At 37.5% G+C, this 19,988-nt stretch overlaps 9 non-coding genes across 9 annotated transcripts; all 9 read left to right on the forward strand.

Moving 5' to 3' along the window:
• The first annotated feature begins 4,438 nt into the window (after window positions 1–4,438).
• trnat-ugu (transfer RNA threonine (anticodon UGU)) lies at window positions 4,439–4,511 on the forward strand. The gene has a single exon. It is a non-coding gene; the product is annotated as a tRNA-Thr (tRNA).
• A 635-nt stretch (window positions 4,512–5,146) lies between these two features.
• On the forward strand, window positions 5,147–5,219 carry trnat-ugu (transfer RNA threonine (anticodon UGU)). Its single transcript has one exon. It is a non-coding gene; the product is annotated as a tRNA-Thr (tRNA).
• Window positions 5,220–8,168: 2,949 nt separating this feature from the next.
• Window positions 8,169–8,241, forward strand: trnat-ugu (transfer RNA threonine (anticodon UGU)). The gene has a single exon. It is a non-coding gene; the product is annotated as a tRNA-Thr (tRNA).
• Window positions 8,242–10,612: 2,371 nt separating this feature from the next.
• On the forward strand, window positions 10,613–10,685 carry trnat-ugu (transfer RNA threonine (anticodon UGU)). Its single transcript has one exon. It is a non-coding gene; the product is annotated as a tRNA-Thr (tRNA).
• Window positions 10,686–12,738: 2,053 nt separating this feature from the next.
• Window positions 12,739–12,811, forward strand: trnat-ugu (transfer RNA threonine (anticodon UGU)). Its single transcript has one exon. It is a non-coding gene; the product is annotated as a tRNA-Thr (tRNA).
• Window positions 12,812–14,407: 1,596 nt separating this feature from the next.
• trnat-ugu (transfer RNA threonine (anticodon UGU)) lies at window positions 14,408–14,480 on the forward strand. Its single transcript has one exon. It is a non-coding gene; the product is annotated as a tRNA-Thr (tRNA).
• Window positions 14,481–15,868: 1,388 nt separating this feature from the next.
• trnat-ugu (transfer RNA threonine (anticodon UGU)) lies at window positions 15,869–15,941 on the forward strand. Its single transcript has one exon. It is a non-coding gene; the product is annotated as a tRNA-Thr (tRNA).
• Window positions 15,942–17,088: 1,147 nt separating this feature from the next.
• Window positions 17,089–17,161, forward strand: trnat-ugu (transfer RNA threonine (anticodon UGU)). The gene has a single exon. It is a non-coding gene; the product is annotated as a tRNA-Thr (tRNA).
• Window positions 17,162–18,799: 1,638 nt separating this feature from the next.
• On the forward strand, window positions 18,800–18,872 carry trnat-ugu (transfer RNA threonine (anticodon UGU)). Its single transcript has one exon. It is a non-coding gene; the product is annotated as a tRNA-Thr (tRNA).
• Window positions 18,873–19,988: the final 1,116 nt, after the last annotated feature.

The following is a 19,988-nucleotide window of genomic DNA, read 5'->3' on the forward strand; positions in this document are numbered from 1 at the left end:
TCTACATAATATAATGGTCCCACGAATTAATATGTCATGGCCACGACAAAACTAAATGAACCGACCATGTCCTCATGATGTTTATGCCCCATAAATCGTGGTATTTTTATGATTTTGTTTTAATCCAAATGACGCGTGTGCTAAGTGATTGAAAATAAAATATCACACAACATAAGTGCGCGCGCGCTCTCTCTCCCTCCCTACAATTAAGTAACTTGTGCATTGTTTTACTTTCTTGTTTTTGACATGTCCGACTGAACTACGTACTTTCCAGTGGCAAAAAGTACATTTACTCGACAAGCTCGCGCATCTCTGCCGCCGCGCACTCAATCAACTCAACATCAGCTCACGCACGTCAGCTATAGAGGCATTAATACTGAATGTTTAACACTATATGTCTGCTTCATATACATCCTTAATCTCTAATAACTTTTGTGTCTGTTGTTCTGTTGTCGGTGTTTCTTTGTCTGAATATGGCACTTATTGACTTATGCCATTTAGGTATCGCCATTTGGTATCAGGGCTTTTAACGAGTAGGCTACGAGTAGCCCATACGAAGGAAAAATATATTTACCAATATATTTCTTAAAATATATTGTCATATATTGTGCTATATTATTTTCCCTTTTTATTTTCTAATATATTATATAATTGAATACATTTAATAATATATTAATGATACATATATTATATAATATATTGCAAAATATACAAATGATTGCCACTTTCAATATATTGCAATATATTGGAAAAAAATAAATATATATTTAGTAAGTAAGTAATTTTAATTTATAGAGCACATTTACACACAGCGCAAAACTGACCAAAGTGCTGTACAATGAATAGTTAAAAAGATAAATAAAAAAATATAAAATATAAAAATATAAACACATAGATTGAATAATCATAATTATATAAAACATTAATAAAAATAAGCCTTCAATATCACGTCACACAACACAGAAATACAGAAAACAAACAGAGGTACCAGGTTAGGGAACAAGGAAAGCCAAGGAATAAAAATGAGTTTTTAACCTGGATTTAATGTAGCAATGGAGGGGGCAGATCTAATATCCTGGGGGAGCTGGTTCCACAAACGTGGGCAGCAACTGCAAAGGCTCTGTCACCTCTCTGTTTAAGCCGTGAGCGCGGCACAAGCAGGAGCCCTTTGTTTGAGGATCTCAGTGACCTTTGAACCGAGTATGGTTGTACAAGGTCGATAATGTAGGTCGGGGCGAGCCCATTAAGTGCCTTAAAAACAAACAATAAAACTTTAAACTGAATCCTAAAAGGAACTGGGAGCCAATGCAAAGATGCCAAAATGGGGGTGATGTGCTCATGCCTCCTAGTGCCAGTTAAAAGACGCGCTGCTGCGTTTTGTACTAACTGCAGAAGTCTAAGTGATGATTGTGGGAGGCCCAAGTAGAGGGAATTGCAATAATCCAGCCGTGATGTAATAAAGGCATGGATAACTGTCTCGAGATTGTTAAAAGATAGGAATGACTTCAGGCGGGAAATCATTCTGAGCTGGTAAAAACTATTTTTAACAACAGAACTAATCTGTTTGTCAAGGCAGAGTTCTGAGTCAAGAATGACACCCAAATTTCTAGCATAGGGTTTGATAAATGGAGTGAAGTTACCTACATGTTGTACCACAGTGCATCTTGCCTTGGGAGAACCAAAAACAATCACCTCTGTCTTGTCACTGTTTAACTGGAGAAAGTTATTAACCATCCAAGTTTTAATGTCTTGGAGACAGTCCAGAAGAGATTGTATGGAATCCCTAGATTTTAGAGGCAAGTACAACTGTGAATCATCTGCATAGAGATGAAAATAGATGTTATGCTTCCTTATGATGTCACCCAGTGGGAGCATATACAGGCTAAAAAGCATAGGACCCAAGATGGACCCCTGAGGGACCCCATATAAAACGGAAGCAGAGGATGAGCGGAACTTGCCAATAGATACTGAGAAAGTCCTATCATTGAGATAGGAACGGAACCAAAGTAATGCAGTCTCCCTAATGCCCACCTGCTGATCAAGGCGAGTAAGGAGGATGTTGTGATCGATAGTGTCGAAGGCGGCACTAAGATCCAATAATATCAGGATGGCACTATCACCTGAATCTAGTGTAAGGAGAAGATCATTGGTTACTTTGAGCAGAGCGGTTTCAGTACTATGAAATGATCTAAAACCTGACTGAAAAGGTTCTAGTATATTGTGAGTGGTCAAAAAGGGGAGCAGCTGTGACAGAACGGCTTTTTCCAAAATTTTTGAGATAAAAGGAAGCTTGGAAAGGGGACGGTATTTATTTAGGAGTTTAACATCGAGATCATGTTTTTTGAGCAGGGGCTGGACCACCGCATGCTTAAAACATGTAGGGACAGTGCCGGATGCAAGACATAGATTAAGATGACCAGAATGGAGGGACCGACTACATCAAAAACATCCTTTATAATAGAAGAGGGGATAGAAACAAAAGATGAAGTAGTAGGTTTCATATGTGATACTAAATTCCTCAATTCAATGAGAGAGATGGGCTGAAATTGGTTAAAAGTAGCCAGAGCCCCTGAGCAACCAGGTGGAGTAGCAGATGAGGTGGGAGTAAACACTGATCTAAAGTTCTCAATTTTATTAGTAAAAAACTTAAGAAATTCCTCACAGGTAGCAGTAGATACATCAACAACTGGGGAATTTGAGGGATTGATAACAGAGTTTATTGTACTAAATAAAATTTTAGGTCTGTTTGAGTGTATATAAGAATATATGCCTAATATATTACATGATATTTTCCAATATACTGCAATATATTTTTGTTTCATAAGGGAGGCTACAGGAGCTCAGTATCGACCCGAAACCGTAACGGTGCATCCCTAATATTTTTGTTTATATGTTATACAGTTTTATACATTTCCCCAAATTTCCAATTAATACCTATAAATTCCCCAAAACTCCCCAGAGGAAGTTCCCATGGAAAGTTTCTGCCCCTTTGCAACCCTAATACTACCCCCACAAAAATATAGTGGTAATAGACCAAAACTGTTTTGGTTAAATTTGGTTTTAATTTTGTTTCACTGCTCTTATTTACATCTGTGCGTCTGTGTGTAGTTTTCTTTTATTAGGAAACATGTAAGTGAAATCTAATATAAGGTAAAACCACATTATTACTTTAACTCCTTATCCGTTTAGTTTAAAGTATATCAAAAACCATAACCATGTAGGAAAAAATGTGAACACTGATATGGAAAAAGCCACATCTGTTGTAATTTTTTTTATATAATCTGTATAGCACAATTACAATTAAGTTATTCAGAAAGAAGGATGTCATTGGCAACGGATGAATCAGCTTTTTGTTATTCGTCCTAAACTTTAAGCAATCACAGCTACAGGGAAATGTTGGACACACCCTTTAAAGTGCTACACGGTTTTTTCATATCTACTTTTAAAATGGTAATGAGGAAAATGTGTGAAAAGGTGAGGCTCCATAGCTCAGTGGTTAGCTTACTGTTTTGGTAACCCAAATTACCTTGCTGGGGCCTGGAATACACTTTTGAGTAGTTTTACAGATATACATGACTAGAAAAAAAAAGTTTACAGATGTGCATGACTAGAAGAGAAATAGATCAGGTCTGATATGAAGTGCTCAACTGTGAGTAAACAAAAAGTGAAAGCTAAGACACATCACAAATGTTCAGCCTCCCTGAAAGAGGTCAAATGTAGCAAAATAGATGCTGGTTGCAGCCAAGCAAATAAATGACTAATTATTTTCCAAACTATTCTGTGAGATTCTGCTTGTGCACGTGAACATCTTGTGTTAAAGGACATTGTATGATGAAAGTATGATGTGCTAAGATTTAAACCTTACTCTTGTTTCATGATATCTGATTACCCAAATGCAGTCTGTTATGCTTGTTCAGCTATTATTTGCCAGACTTTCCATTGCCTCATTCCCCCTATAAAAGTGAAACCCAGTGCACAATAAAGTTGAGCTTAGAATGAACTGCACCACTTGTGTGTCTCATTCTTTGGTCCCTGATACCAGCTCTCCTCTGCTCAGATTACCCAACCTAAACCAAAATTATATTTGCTATCTCGAAGGCAAGAATATACATATTTATTAGTCAAACTTTGTAAAAGATGAAAAACAAAATATTAAGCAGCACAACTGTTTCAACATGGATAATAATTGGAAATGTTTCTACAGCACCAGCTTATTCGAATTAATACATTTTTTGACCTTGTAATCATAAATCAAAATGTCATAACTCGCTTCTCTTGTGATATGACTGACTTGATTTCTGTGATGTAAGAAGGACTGTACTGGATAGTTGATCACGTGACTTGTGCTCACTTCTGGTATGCCAGGCACACCCTTACAGATGTACAAAGATTGTCAGTACCTTTCATATTGTAATCAGGACATAGCAAAAACGGGTGAGGCTCCATAGCTCAGTGGTTAGAGCACTGGTCTTGTAAACCAGGGGTCGCGAGTTCAATTCTCGCTGGGGCCTGATTAGAAACATTTTGAAAAGTGACCTGTTCTGAAAATGACCCTGGATTACAGCTGATAAGTACTGAATACCACATGACATAATGTGCTCATCTGGATGAACATGAACCTTCACAGAAGGAAGAAAACTGGCACATGCATGTCTTTAGACCAGGTCCTGTTCCTCCTCACAGGCTCTTGTTGGCATGAGAAATACAGTCATTCTTGAAGAGACCAAATAGCAGGCAGACCAATACAAAAAAATCTGAGAATTTATTTATCGGCAATGTTGGGAGCTGTTTACAAATCCTTCCAGAAGAAGAACACACGTCTGGGATGTGGAGGTTTGAGAGAAACCAAAGGAAGATAACAGATTTCTTTACCACCAGTTATTTATGTGGGCTAGAAAGTAAATGCAGAAATAAGATTAAATGTCAGAATAAAACAGTTGATAGATATCCATGTGTTAAAACAGTCATATATGTGCAAGGATTCTATGTTACAATAATTAAAAGGCCTCACCAACTTCTAGAGCCACCCTTAGCTTTGACATTTGTTAAGACATCTCAGGCTGCCTGCCATCTCAGGTGTGTCTTTGTTACGCTAACTCAAAGTGAACCCTTTATTTCACATACATGAGTGACAGACATCAGGTGAGGCTCCATAGCTCAGTGGTTAGAGCACTGGTCTTGTAAACCAGGGGTCGTGAGTTCAATCCTCGCTGGGGCCTAAATGGTCAACTTTTTAAAAGGTGACCTGTTCGGAAAATGACCCTGAAGTTAAGATGAAGATGCAACATACTGTGCTCATATGGATGAACATAAAACCTTCAAGAAAAAGGAAAGTAAGGAATTGTTGATATGAGGCTTCTTAACCCTTAAAAGAGGTCTTAAGGTCAAACTTGTTAGGAGCACAGACGAGGACTTTTAAGAAAATGGCAGAAAGATGAAAAGGCAGAGGAAATGTGTTGCAAACAATGGATGACATTGAGTTAATACTACGCTATAGATTATATAATAATTTATAATTTAATATATAAATTAAAGTAATCACTACATTACAATATTTGGCAACTGGGAAAATGCAACAATGCAATAGTGATGATTTGGGTCTGTCACAACCTTCTGTAAGCAGAGTGATCACACAAACAATTACAGCACTTTCAGAACATCTTATTGTGTCGCAGATCATTTCGTTTCCACTGGACATTCCCACCTTCCAGGCTCAAAAAACTGCATTTATGAATATAGCAGGCTTATAGGTGCGCACAAGCAGGGGGATGAACCGTTAATAGTTTGTGCTATACGCTCCCATGTCTGCTTCTTGTCTCTTGCTGTGACCCCCTGCCTGAATTTTCCTTTAAGAATGGTCTTGTGTTCATCCACTAACTGGGCTAGCAGTAAACACTGTTCCTCTGTCCAGTTTGGCTTTCTCGCCAAACTTTTTTCTTCTTGGTTTTGATTCCATGTTTGATACACTAAAACCAACATTCAAACCGCCACTTAAATAGGACAGCGATCACTGTAATTGGAAAGAGTGGAACCATTTTTATCATTCTAAGTCAATCAAATACCTTATAGGGAATTAAAAGCATGTTAAATAAAAAAAAGATTTATATACACACATATAATTTGTGTTTGTGTGTGTGTGTGTGTGTGTGTGAGAGAGAGAGAGAGAGAGAGAGAGAGAGAGAGAGAGAGAGAGAGAGAGAGAGAGAGAACGATCAAATAGGAAAAATTACTTATGTAAATTCAAAGTGAGAATTAGAATAGACCATATACTTAAAATAACTATTTTTTTCCTTCTTGTACAACCAACCAATCACAGTTTTCAAAAGATTGTGTCATACATAGCAACGGGGTCAACCCCGCCTCCTCACTAAGATTAAAGTTTTTGTCTTTTTCTTACTCAGAGTTACTCTCAGATTGGTCCTGAATCGCTCTTAAGCTGACTCCTACGTAAAAGTTTTTAAGCTAAATTAAGAGTTTTCTGAGAGGACTCTTAGAATCTTTATGAATACGGCCTAGTACAATAAAAATCAGGGCACGTATTCATAAAGATTCTAAGAATCCTAGTCCTAGCTTAAGAGCGATTCGGGACCGATCTGAGAGCAACTCTGAGTAAGGAAAAGACAAAAACTTTCATCTTAGTGAGGAGGCGGGGTTGACCCCGTTGCTATATATGACACAATCTTTTTAAGACTGTGATTGATTGGTTGGTTGTACAACAAGGAAAAAAAGAGTGATTTTAAGTATTGGGTCTACTCTAATTCTCACTTTGAATTTACATTTGTAATTTTTCCTATTTGACCATTCTCTCTCTCTCTCTCTCTCTCTCTCTCACACACACACACACATACACACACACACACACATTATATGTGTGTATATAAATCCTTTTTTTATTTACCATGCTTTTAATTTCTTATAAGGTATTTGATTGGCTTAGAATGATTAAAACAATTCCACTCTTTCCAATTGCAGTGATTGCTGTCTTATTTAAGTGGCGGTTTGAGTGTTGGTTTTAATTTATCAAACACGGAATCAAAACCAAGAAGGGCGAGAAAGCCAAACTGGACAGAGGAACAGTGTTTACTGTTAGCCTAGTTAGCGGGTGTCACAGCAAAAGACAAGAAGCAGACATGGGAGCGTATAGCACAAACTATTAACAGTTCATTCCCCCTGCTTGTGTGCACATATAAGCCTGCTATATTCATAAATGCAGTTTTTTGAGCCTGGAAGGTGGGAATGTCCAGTGGAAACGAAATGAACTGCGACACAATAAGATGTTCTGAAAGTGCTGTAATTGTTTGTGTGATCACTCTGCTTACAGAAGGCTGTGACAGACCCAAATCATCACTATTGCATTGTTGCATTTTCCCAGTTGCTAAATATCGTAATGTAGTGATTACTTTAATTTCTGGCGCTATGGCATTTCTGCGCTGTGTCTGAGATGTTAGCATGTTTCTAATAAGATCAGTCTCAAACAAAATCTAAAGCGTCTTATTAACTCACTGTCATTCATTGTCTGCAACACATTTCTTCTGCCTCTTTGTCTTTCTGCCATTTTCTCCTCTGCTAAAGAAACTCTTAGGCCTCTTAAAAGTCCTTGTCTGTGCTCCTAACAAGTTTGACCTTAAGACCTCTTTTAAGGGTTAAGATGCTTTCTGAATTACTTTTGTCTTTACTAGGATTTTTTCTTTAATTTTAAGAGTAAACACCCACATTTCTAAGAATTTTCTTAGAATTTTGTCACTAGGAGCTACTTTTTGCATTAAGATTCTTTATAAATACGGGCCCAGAGACTTTACCAGCAACACCGTGAGCTGCTCCGACCAGGAGCTTTCAATAGAAAAAAACAAAAAGTGAAAGTCATGACATTCAAACAAAATATTAAGCAGTACAACTATTTTCAACATTGATAATAATAGGAAATGTTTTTTCAGCACCAGCTTATTCGAACGAATACATTTTTTGACCTTGTAATCATAAATCAGAATGTCATAACTTGCTTCTCTTGTGATATGACTGACTTGATGTCTGTTATGTAAGAAGGACTGTACTGGATAGTTGATCACGTGACTTGTGCTCACTTCTGGTATGCCAGGCACACCCTCACAGATGTACAAAGATTGTCAGTCCCTTTCATATTGTAATAAGGACAGAAAAAGTACAGGTGAGGCTCCATAGCTCAGTGGTTAGAGCACTGGTCTTGTAAACCAGGGGTCGCGAGTTCAATTCTCGCTGGGGCCTGATTAGAAACATTTTGAAAAGTGACCTGTTCTGAAAATGACTGGATTAGAGCTGATGAGGACTAAACACCACATGACATAATGTGCACATCTGGATGAACATGAATCTTAACAGAAGGAAGAAAACTGGCACATGCATGTCTTTAGACCAGGTCCTGTTCCTCCACACAGGCTCTTGTTGGCATGAGAAATACAGTCATTCTTGAAGAGATCAAATAGCAGGCAGACCAACATCAATGCAAAAAAATCTGACAATTTATTTATCGATAATGTTGCGAGCTGCTCCAACCAGGTGCTTTCAGCTGTGAGTCCTATTCTATTTAGTTTATACTGTCCTATATACTAAACTAAAGCCATTAGCAGTCAGTTCTCAGCTCCACACACACAGGAACACAAACCAACCACAGTACTACTAGACAGTTAGGTCAGGTTTAGGGTTAGGTTTAGTTGATATGTACCTGCAAAGTTACTTATAGTCAGTTGAATGCCTGTTGAGGGACCATCAAAATAATGTTTGAACAGATATCAAGCAGTCTACTAATACATAATAATGAATGGTAGGTGACATAGTTACAAAGTAATGTCAAAGTGACAGTGACAAAGTTATTTATAGTTAGTATAAGGTCTATAGTACAATATAGTATAAGGTCATCATTAAGACCTTGTCGGCTAAAGATGGCCCTGGTCTAGTATGAGTTTTTTTACCTCCACCCTCTTACAAATCTTTCCGGAAGAAGAACATGGGTCTGGGATGTGGTGGTTTGAGAGAAACCAAAGGAAGATAACAGATTTCTTAAACACCAATGTCTGGAGTGTATATACAGAGATGATTACAGTTTTTCTCGATTGCTTAAACATTCCTTGAAACCATGCCTCATATTCTCAAATCCATAACATCTCAACCAATTACCCAAACATCCTATTTTCAGGTCAAAATCAAGCTCTACACTCAAAACCACTCACTCTTGCTTAAAAAAAAAACCTTTGCCCTCCCTTATGAAAATTAACCATGGTTTAATTATAGTAAAACTGTAGTAACCATGGTTTTTTGGCGTGTTGACTACCATTTGTATAACTACAGATTTACTACAAATACCATGGATAAACTATGGTTAATTTGTGGTTACTATGGTTTAACTATAGTAGGCCATGGTTTTTTGGTTTTATTCGTAGTAAAACCATTGTTCATTTGTGTAAGGGCTCAGACATCACACACAAGCCCTCAAAAACAAACATTTCAACATAGTCTTACGCACTGGTGAGATTAATTCAAAACAATACTACAAAAACAAAAAACAGTAATAAGTTGTGTTGCTTGTGCCCCCATCAAAATGGAAGCAGACAGAAACTCTGTCTGTATGTAAGGCAATTTGATGCATGTGTTGTAACAGAGTAAAGCTCTCAAATGTTACAGTAGACTACACTGAGGTATACCTACACATTTTCCTCCCTGAAGGTTCTTATGATCAAGGAAACTGTGAAGCAACTGAACTTGCCCAGCCTCCCTCAAAGTCATACCATAGGCAAGGACATGGTCAACTAGTGCCAAGAACTTTTATCTGAGACTCCTTATCTCCTTGCCCCTCATCCTTACCCTCGTCTTCCTCATCCTCTTCATCTGTATCGTCTTAAAGCGGAGGAATAGTGTTTATAGTTCAGCAAAATGGGTGTTCTTTGTCAGAAACGGCGTTATGGTCTTGAAATTTTAGTTCAAAAGCCTGGTTAAAGTTTTTAAGCAATTGAGAAAAACTGTAATATTTTTTCCATTGTTTTACAGTCTTGATGTAAATTCCTCTCTGAGGATGTTACAAAGGCTGTTACTAAAGTGGACGTAACAACAGAAAAACTTTGTAACACATGATCATCTACATGATAACAAACAAAAATATATATTTAGGTCATAAACCTTCAAGAAAAATGAAAGTTAGGAATTGCTGATGAGAGGCTTATGTTGGGAAAAAAAATTCATCCTGGGTGAGACCAACATCAGTAAAATAAAATCAGAGACTTTACCAGCAACACTGTGAGCTGCCAGGGGCTTTCAATAGAAACAAAAAGTGAAAGTCATGACATTCAAACAAAACATTAAGCAGTACAACTGTTTTCAACATTGATAATAATAGGAAATGTTTTTTCAGCACCAGCTTATTCGAACGAATACATTTTTTGACCCTGTAATCATAAATCAAAATGTCATAACATGCTCCTCTTGTGATATGACTGATTTGATGTCTGTGATGTAAGAAGGACTGTACTGGATAGTTGATCACGTGACTTGTGCTCACTTCTGGTATGCCAGACACACCCTTAGAGATGCACAAAGATTGTCAGTACCTTTCATATTGTAATAAGGACAATACAAGAACAGGTGAGGCTCCATAGCTCAGTGGTTAGAGCACTGGTCTTGTAAACCAGTGGTCGTGAGTTCAATTCTCGCTGGGGCCTGATTAGAAACCTTTTGAAAAGTGACCTGTTCTGAAAAATGACCCTGGATTAGAGCTGATGATGATATGACTGTCTTGGCATGAGAAAAACAGTCATTCTTGAAGAGACCAAATAGCAGGCAGACCAACTTCATACAATGAAATCAGATGATTTATTTATCGTCAACATTGTGTGCTTTCGGCTTAGAGTCCTATTTCTATTTAGTATACTGTCCTATACTGTAATATACTGTAAACTAAAGCCATCAGCAGTCAGTTCTCAGCTCCACACTCAGAAACTCAAACCAACCACAGTACTACTAGACAGTTAGTATAAGGTCTATAGTACAGTTTAGTATAAGGTCATCACAAAGACAGTGTCAGCTAAGGATGGCTCTGGTTTAGTATGAGGGGTTTTTAACTCCATCCTCTTACAAATCCTTCCAGAAGAAGAACACCTGTCTGGGATGTGGAGGTTTGAGAGAAACCAAAGGAGGGTATCAGCTTTCTTTAACACCAGTGTCTGGAGTGTATATACAGAGATGATTAATATTTCTTACAATCTCCAGAATGATCCACACACACTGACAACTACCCTCTCAGAGAGAGTCTTCCGATTGTTTTACAGTCATGATATAAATTCCTCTCTGAGGATGTTACCAACTAAAGTGCATGTAACAACAGAAAAACTGTGTAACACATCATCATCTATATGATGACAAACAAAAATATATATTAAAGAATCAAATATATAAGCTTCAAAATAACCTGCAGATAGACGTTTTACTGATGTAACTATGATGAAAATAAACAATGACTGCGACAATATATGCTTTTATCTCTGCTCTTCAAACCATCTTGCGTATTTTTATAAGAATAAAGTTTAAAATGCACCCATAATGCAAAATTAATTCTGCGTATTGTATTACCATGTGGACTCTGATTTGACGTCTGTTTTTGATATAATCTTTTAATATCTGACTAGCAATTATTGCAATAGTAAATAGTATTAATTTAAATATTAATAATAAGTATTAATTAGATACTTGTACTTATTCATTATATACTAGTTCTTATTTAATAGATACTTCTACTTATTCATTAGATACTAGTTCTTATTTAATAGATACTAGTAGTTATTCATTAGGTACTAGTTCTTATTCTTTAGACACTAGTTCCTTTTTGAATCACTACTAGTAACTATTCTTCTAATCTTACTAGTCAGATCTGCTTTTTTACTCATCTTATGTTATGACTAGTCCAAATGGCTACAGTAGAGTTCAATAAAATAATTTACAAGTAAAATAAAAAACTCAGACTAGTAACATTTTGAATAAGTACTAGTATCTAATAAATGTGTACTAGTATCTATTTAATAGGTACAAGTATCTAATGAACGAGAACTAGTTTTTAATAAATAAGTACCAGTATCTAAAAATAAGTACTAGTATCTAATGAATGAGTACTAGTATCTAAAAAATACATACTAGTACCCAATGAATAACTACTAGTACATAAAAATTAAGAACTAGTCACTAGTGGAATATACTAGACCAAACTGAATAGTTGAATGACGGATCCCCATGAAAGTCAATAGCAAAAACTTGTTTCTAGTAACAAATGTAATAGAATTATGTAATAGATGTAATAGATAATGGCCAGGGACAAAACCAGGCCGCACAGTCGTGTTGTCGTGTAGTTGTGTTATTTGCTGGCCTTTCCTCTTGTGTTGGAATTTTCCCGCACGTAAATTCTGACCAATCGAAAAGCAGTTTAGGAAATATATCATGGCCAATGAGTGAGTAGATGTTGTCATGTGACTGCATTTTGGTTCGTTTCAACTGGTATGTACCAAAGCAATCAGTGTGGTGTGAAAAGGAACCAAAAAAGCTGAAAAATGCTACAATGTATAATTGTTTGCTCTTGGTTCGGACCAAATGAATCGAACTAGAGATTTGAAAGCACCCTAAGATACAACAATTAAGGGTGCTTTCACACTTGGTTCACTTGCCCGGTCCGAACCCAAGTTCGGTTGCTCCCCCTCCCCCTGTCCCTGTCCCCCAGAAATCAGGTGAGGCTCCATAGCTCAGTGGTTAGAGCACTGGTCTTGTAAACCAGGGGTTGCGAGTTCAATCCTCGCTGGGGCCTAAATGTTCAGATTTTTAAAAGCTGTCCTGTTCTGAAAATAAAGTTAAAATGAAGATGCAACATACTGTGCTCATATGGAGAAACATAAAAACTTCAAGAAAAAGTCAAGTTTGGAATTGGTGATATGAGGCTTGTGTTATCAGTAAAATAAAATCAGAGACTTTACCAGCTACACTGTGAGCTGCTCCAACCAGGAGCTTTCAATAGAATAATAAAATAAATTAGTGAATAAGAAAAAAAAAGTCATGAAATTTGCCACGTATGGTAACCCATACTCAGAATTGATGCTCTGCAGTTAACTCATGCAAGTGCACACACACAGTGAGAAGTGAACAAACACACACCAAGACCAGTGGGCAAGCTATACATCCAGTGCCCAGGGAGCAACTGGGGGTTCAGTGCCCTGCTCAAGGGTACTTCAGCCATGGGTATTGAGGGTGGTAGAGAGCACTGTTCATTCACTCCATTCACTTGTTTGAGTAGCAAAGGTGAGAATGGATTTACTATCTGTGGAAGATCTTACTTGTCCCGTGTGCTGTCAAATCTTCAGTTTTCCTGTTATTCTTTCATTCAGTCATAATGTCTGTAAAGAATGTTTTCAAAAGTTTTGGGAGACCAGAAATACCCAGGAGTGCCCTATCTACAAGAGAAGATCCTCAAAATGTGAACCTCTTTTTAACTTGATGTTAAAAACCTTATGAGAGTCATTTACAGAGAGGAAACTTTAAATATCTTCTTCAGGGTCTGAGGAGGTCTGCAGTCTCCACAATGAGAAACTCAAACTCTTCTGCTTGGATCATAAACAGCTTGTGTGTATTGTGTGCAGAGATTCAGAAAAACACTCCAATCACAGATTCAGCCCAATCAATGAGGTCTTTCCATCTTACAAAGTATACATATTTCTCTTTTTTTCCTAGAAATAATAAAAAACATAAATGGTTACAATTGGTAACATAAATGGTTTTCCCGAAACTGCATTTTCACAGATTTTCAATTTGTTTAAATTCAAGGAGCAGCTTCTGATTTTATTTAATTTTTAATTTTTTTGTATTTTTAAACTCAGGCTAAGCTCACAGAACAGCAGATTAGAGAGGAGTTTATGAAGCTTCATCAGTTTCTGCAAGATGAAGAAGAAGCTTCAATCACTGCACTGAGGAAGGAGGAAGAGCAGAAGAGTCAGACGATGAAGGAGAAGCTTGAGAAGATGAACAGACATATCTCAGCTCCATCAAACACATTAAAAGACATAGAGGAGAAGATGAACACTAGTAGCATGTTATTTCTAAATGTGAGAACTGTTTTCTTCTTGCATTCAAAACAACAACGAGAACAGTCAACCCCCCCCCCCCCCCCCATTTAAGGAATCTCTTTTAAAACTATTATTTATATAAATATTAATTGTTTGAAGATATACTTAAATTGTCTGTTTATTTTCCAGGATTTAAAGTCATCATGGAAAGGTAAGTGAGCCATCATGTTACTTGTGTCGTTGATTGTGAACTCAGGCTGCCTGCCAACTCCTTTAGGTGTGTCTTTGTTTTGCTAACTCAAGATGATATGTTTATGTCACGTACATGAGCGACAGATACCAGGTGAGGCTCCATAGCTCAGTGGTTAGAGCACTGGTCTTGTAAACCAGGGGTCGCGAGTTCAATTCTCGCTGGGGCCTGATTAGAAACCTTTTGAAATGTGACCTGTTCTGAAAATGACTGGATTAGAGCTGATGAGGACTAAACACCACATGACATAATGTGCTCATCTGGATGAACATGAACCTTCACAGAAGGAAGAAAACTGGCACATGCATGTCTTTAGACCAGGTCCTGTTCCTCCACACAGGCTCTTGTTGGCATGAGAAATACAGTCATTCTTGAAGAGATCAAATAGCAGGCAGACCAACTTCATACAATGAAATCAGATGATTTATTTATCGGCAACATTGTGTGCTTTCGGCTTGGAGTCCTATTTCTATTTAGTATATACTGTAGATGCAACATATTGTGCTCATATGGATGAACATAAAACCTTCAAGAAAACGGAAAGATGGAATTGCTGATGAGAGGCTTATGATGGGAAAAACAGTCATCCTTGATGAGAACAACATCAGTAAAATAAAATCAGAGACTTTACCAGCAACACTGTGAGCTGCCAGGGGCTTTCAATAGAAACAAAAAGTGAAAGTCATGACATTCAAACAAAACATTAAGCAGCACAACTGTTTTCAACATTGATAATAATAGGAAATGTTTTTTCAGCACCAGCTTATTCGAACGAATACATTTTTTGACCTTGTAATCATAAATCAAAATGTCATAACATGCTCCTCTTGTGATATGACTGATTTGATGTCTGTGATGTAAGAAGGACTGTACTGGATAGTTGATCACGTGACTTGTGCTCACTTCTGGTATGCCAGGCACACCCTTACAGATGTACAAAGATTGTCAGTACCTTTCATATTGTAATAAGGACAATACAAGAACAGAGCACTGGTCTTGTAAACCAGGGGTCGTGAATTCGATCCTCACTGTGGCCTAAATGGTCAAATTTTTAAAAGGTGACCTGTTCTGAAAATGACCCTGAAGTTAAGATGAAGATGCAACATACTGTGCTCATATGGATGAACATAAAATCTTCAAGAAAACGTAAAGATGGAATTGCTGATATGAGACTCATGTTGGGAAAAACAGTCATCCTTGATGAGACTAACATCAGTACAATAAAATCAGAGACTTTACCAGCAACACTGTGAGCTGCTCCAACCAGAGTATTTCAATAGAAAAAAAAGTGAAAGTCGTGACATTCAAACAAAATATTAAGCAGCACAACTGTTTTCAACATTGATAATAATAGGAAATGTTTACATTTTTTGAAAATGTCATAACTTGCTCCTCTTGTGATATGACTGACTTGATGTCTGTGATGTAAGAAGGACTGTACTGGATAGTTGATCACGTGACTTGTGCTCACTTCTGGTATGCCAGGCACACCCTTAGAGATGCACAAAGATTGTCAGTCCCTTTCATATTGTAATAAGGACAGTACAAGAACAGGTGAGGCTCCATAGCTCAGTAGTTAGAGCACTGGTCTTGTAAACCAGGGGTCGCGAGTTCAATTCTCGCTGGGGCCTGATTAGAAACATTTTGAAAAGTGACCTGTTCTGAAAATGACCCTGGATTAGAGCTGATGAGGACTAATGAATAACTAATAATGACATAATGTGCACATCTGGATGAACATGAACCTTCACAGAAGGAAGAAAACTGGCACATGCATGTCTTTAGACCAGGTCCTGTTCCTCCACACAGGCTCTTGTTGGCATGAGAAATACAGTCATTCTTGAAGAGACCAAATAACAGGCGCCTAACCTGATTTTACCAAGTGAGACATGTTCCTGGGACAACATCGTTGTTGACCCTGGAACAACATTGTGATTAACCAATCAGATTTGAAGAACCAGTTTATAGATTTTGTGAAGTTTATGCTTAAAATCAGTGTTTGGTGCTTGTACATCAGTGTCATTCATCTATCATTTCCTCTGATTTTAGGGATTATTCATGGTTAAGGTTAGGTTTAGGTGTAGGGATATGGTTAAGAATATATTTTTGGAGCAAAATGTTGTTCCAGGGTCAACAAAATATGTTGACCTAGGAACACATCGGACTTGGCAAAATCAGGACGTGCATAACAGGCAGACCAACATCAATGCAAAAAAATCTGAGAATTTATTTAACGGCAATGTTGTGAGCTGCTCCAACCAGGTGCTTTCAGCTGTGAGTTCTATTTCTATTTAGTATATACTGTCCTATATACTGTTATATATTGTTTAATCCAGGAGCAAAGATAAATAATTTCTACTTAAAAAGCACGGAGAGATCGTGACTGCACACAGCCTGCAACCAAGCAGTTCATTTAAGTTAAGCCTATTTGAGAGCTCGCATCCAGTTTTCTGTGATACATGACAGTATTTTCATGTTACAATAAAGCGCTCGCCACATTTGCACGGGAATGATTATAATAATGAGGAATACCTGCAATCCCGCGCAGACATTTAGACTGTAATTGAAAGTAAATGCAGAAATAAGATCATGTCCAAATAAAACAGTTGATAGATATCCATGTTTTCTTTCATGTTAAAATAGTCAAATATGTGCAAGGATTCTATGTTACAACAATTAAAAGGCCCCAACAACTTCTAGAGCCACCCTTAGCTTTGACATCTGTTAAGACATCTCAGGCTGCCTGTCAACTCAGGTGTGTCTCCATGCATCAGGTGAGGCTCCATAGCTCAGTGGTTAGAGCACTGGTCTTGTAAACCAGGGGTCGTGAGTTCAATCCTCGCTGGGGCCTAAATGGGCAAATTTTTAAAAGGTGACTCGTTCTGAAAATGACCCTGAAGTTAAGATGAAGTTGCAACATACTCATATGGATGAACATAAAACCTTCAAGAAAATGGAAAGGTGGAATTGCTGATATGAGACTCATGGTGGGAAAAAAGTCATCCTTGATGAGACCAACATCAGTACAATAAAATCAGAGACTTTACCAGCAACACTGTGAGCTGCTCCAACCAGGGGATTTCAAGATATCAGGACCTACAGTGTGCATTATTTTGTTTTTGGTAAACATACAGATATAAATTACTGATGTAAAATAATATTATGTCAAATATAAAGAATAAAAAAATAAGGTTGTTCATTTGAAACTGTAATGGGAATGGGATCATTTCACTTTATTTTGAGGCAACACATTTCAAATTCACAATGGAAAATTCACAGTGGAGGCAGCCATATGCACCCACAAGCAGATAAAGCTTACAAAGATAAAAAAATAATTGGTCAGCTTCAAAAACAATAAAATATGAGATGTTTATTGAAACAAAGGATCAAGATCATTGGTTTTATTCAAAAGCTGAGAATGGCTTCTGTGAAGATAGTATCTGTAGAAGATCTTAATTGTCCAGTGTGCTTTGACATCTTTAAGACTCCTGTTCTTCTGTCATGTAGTCACAGTATCTGTAAAGAGTGTCTTCAAAAGTTCTGGAGAGACAGGGATATTCAGGACTGTCCCATCTGCAGGAGAAGATCCTCAAGAGACGAGCCTCCATATAATCTAAGAACTTATGCGAGTCATTCACAGCAGAAAGTGCTTCGGGGTCTGAGGAGGTCTGCAGTGTCCACAATGAGAAACTCTTCTGCTTGGATCATAAACAGCTTGTGTGTGTTGTGTGCAGAGACTCAGAAAAACACAACAATCACAGATTCAGCCCAATCAATGAGGTCTTTCCATCTTACAAAGTATACATATTTCTCTTTTTTTCCTAGAAAAAAAAAAAAACATAATTGGTTACAATTGGTAACACAATTGCTTCTCCCAGAAACTGCACTTTAACATATTTTCATTTTGTTAAATTCAAGGAGCAGCTTCTGTTTTTTTTTTTGTTTTTTTTATGTTTAAACTCAGGCTGAGCTCACAGAACAGCAGATTAGAGAGGAGTTTATGAAGCTTCATCAGTTTCTGCAAGATGAAGAAGAAGCTTCAATCACTGCACTGAGGAAGGAGGAAGAGCAGAAGAGTCAGACGATGAAGGAGAAGCTTGAGAAGATGAACAGACAGATCTCAGCTCCATCAGACACATTAAAAGACATAGAGGAGAAGATGAACACTAGTAGCATGTTATTTCTAAATGTGAGAACTGTTTTCTTCTTGCATTCAAAACAACAACCAGAACAGTCAACCCCCCCCCCCCCCCATTTAAGGAATCTCTTTTAAAACTATTATTTATATAAATATTAATTGTTTGAAGATATACTTAAATTGTTTTGTTTATTTTCCAGGATTTAAAGTCATCATGGAAAGGTAAGTGAGCCATCATGTCACTTGTGTTGTTGATTGTGGCTGCTTGCCAACTCCTTTAGGTGTGTCTTTGTTATGCTAACTCAAGATGATATGTTTATGTCACGTACATGAGTGACAAACATCAGGTGAGGCTCCATAGCTCAGTGGTTAGAGCACTGGTCTTGTAAACCAGGGGTCGCGAGTTCAATTCTCGCTGGGGCCTGATCAGAAACCTTTTGAAAAGTGACCTGTTCTGAAAATGACCCTGGATTAGAGCTGATGAGGACTAATGAATAACTAATAATGACATAATGTGCTCATCTGGAAGAACATGAACCTTCACAGAAGGAAGAAAACTGGCACATGCATGTCTTTAGACCAGGTCCTGTTCCTCCACACAGGCTCTTGTTGGCATGAGAAATACAGTCATTCTTGAAGAGACCAAATAACAGGCAGACCAACATCAAAACAAAAAAATCTGACAATTTATTTAACGGCAACGTTGTGAGCTGCTCCAACCAGGTGCTTTCAGCTGTGAGTTCTATTTCTATTTAGTATATACTGTCCTATATACTAAACTAAAGCCATTAGCAGTCAGTTCTCAGCTCCACACACACAGGAACGCAAACCAACCACAGTACTACTAGTCTGTTAGGTTAGGTTTAGGGTTAGGTTTAGTTGATATGTACCTGCAAAGTTGCTTATAGTCAGTTGAATGCCTGTTGAGGGACCATCAAAATAATGTTTGAACAGATATCAAGCAGTCTACTAATACATAATAATGATTGGTAGGTGACATAGTTACAAAGTAATGTCAAAGTGACAGTGACAAAGTTATTTATAGTTAATTTTTTTTTTTACCTCCACCCTCTTACAAATCTTTCCGGAAGAAGAACATGGGTCTGGGATGTTGTGGTTTGAGAGAAACCAAAGGAAGATAACAGATTTCTTTAACACCAATGTCTGGAGTGTGTATACAGAGATGATTACAGTTTTTCTCGATTGCTTAAACATTTATTCAAACCATGCCTCATATTCTCAAATCCATAACATCTCAACCAATTCCCCAAACATCCTATTTTCTGGTCAAAATCAAGCTCTACACTCAAAACCACTCACTCTTGCTTAAAAAAAAAACCTTTGCTCAGACATCACACACAAGCCCTCAAAAAAAAAAAACATTTCAAACACATTTCACAGACTATACTGGCCCTAGCCAGGCATCGGGGTAAAATCCTATTATATGACTGATCCACCCTGTCACACATCACTTGTAATGTCTAGTCAGGCTTCTACCATTACATCTTATCCACACACACTGACAACTACCCTTACAGAG

Source organism: Carassius gibelio, chromosome A16 (genome assembly GCF_023724105.1).
Source record: "Carassius gibelio isolate Cgi1373 ecotype wild population from Czech Republic chromosome A16, carGib1.2-hapl.c, whole genome shotgun sequence".
In the NCBI taxonomy this organism is placed as follows: domain Eukaryota; kingdom Metazoa; phylum Chordata; class Actinopteri; order Cypriniformes; family Cyprinidae; genus Carassius; species Carassius gibelio.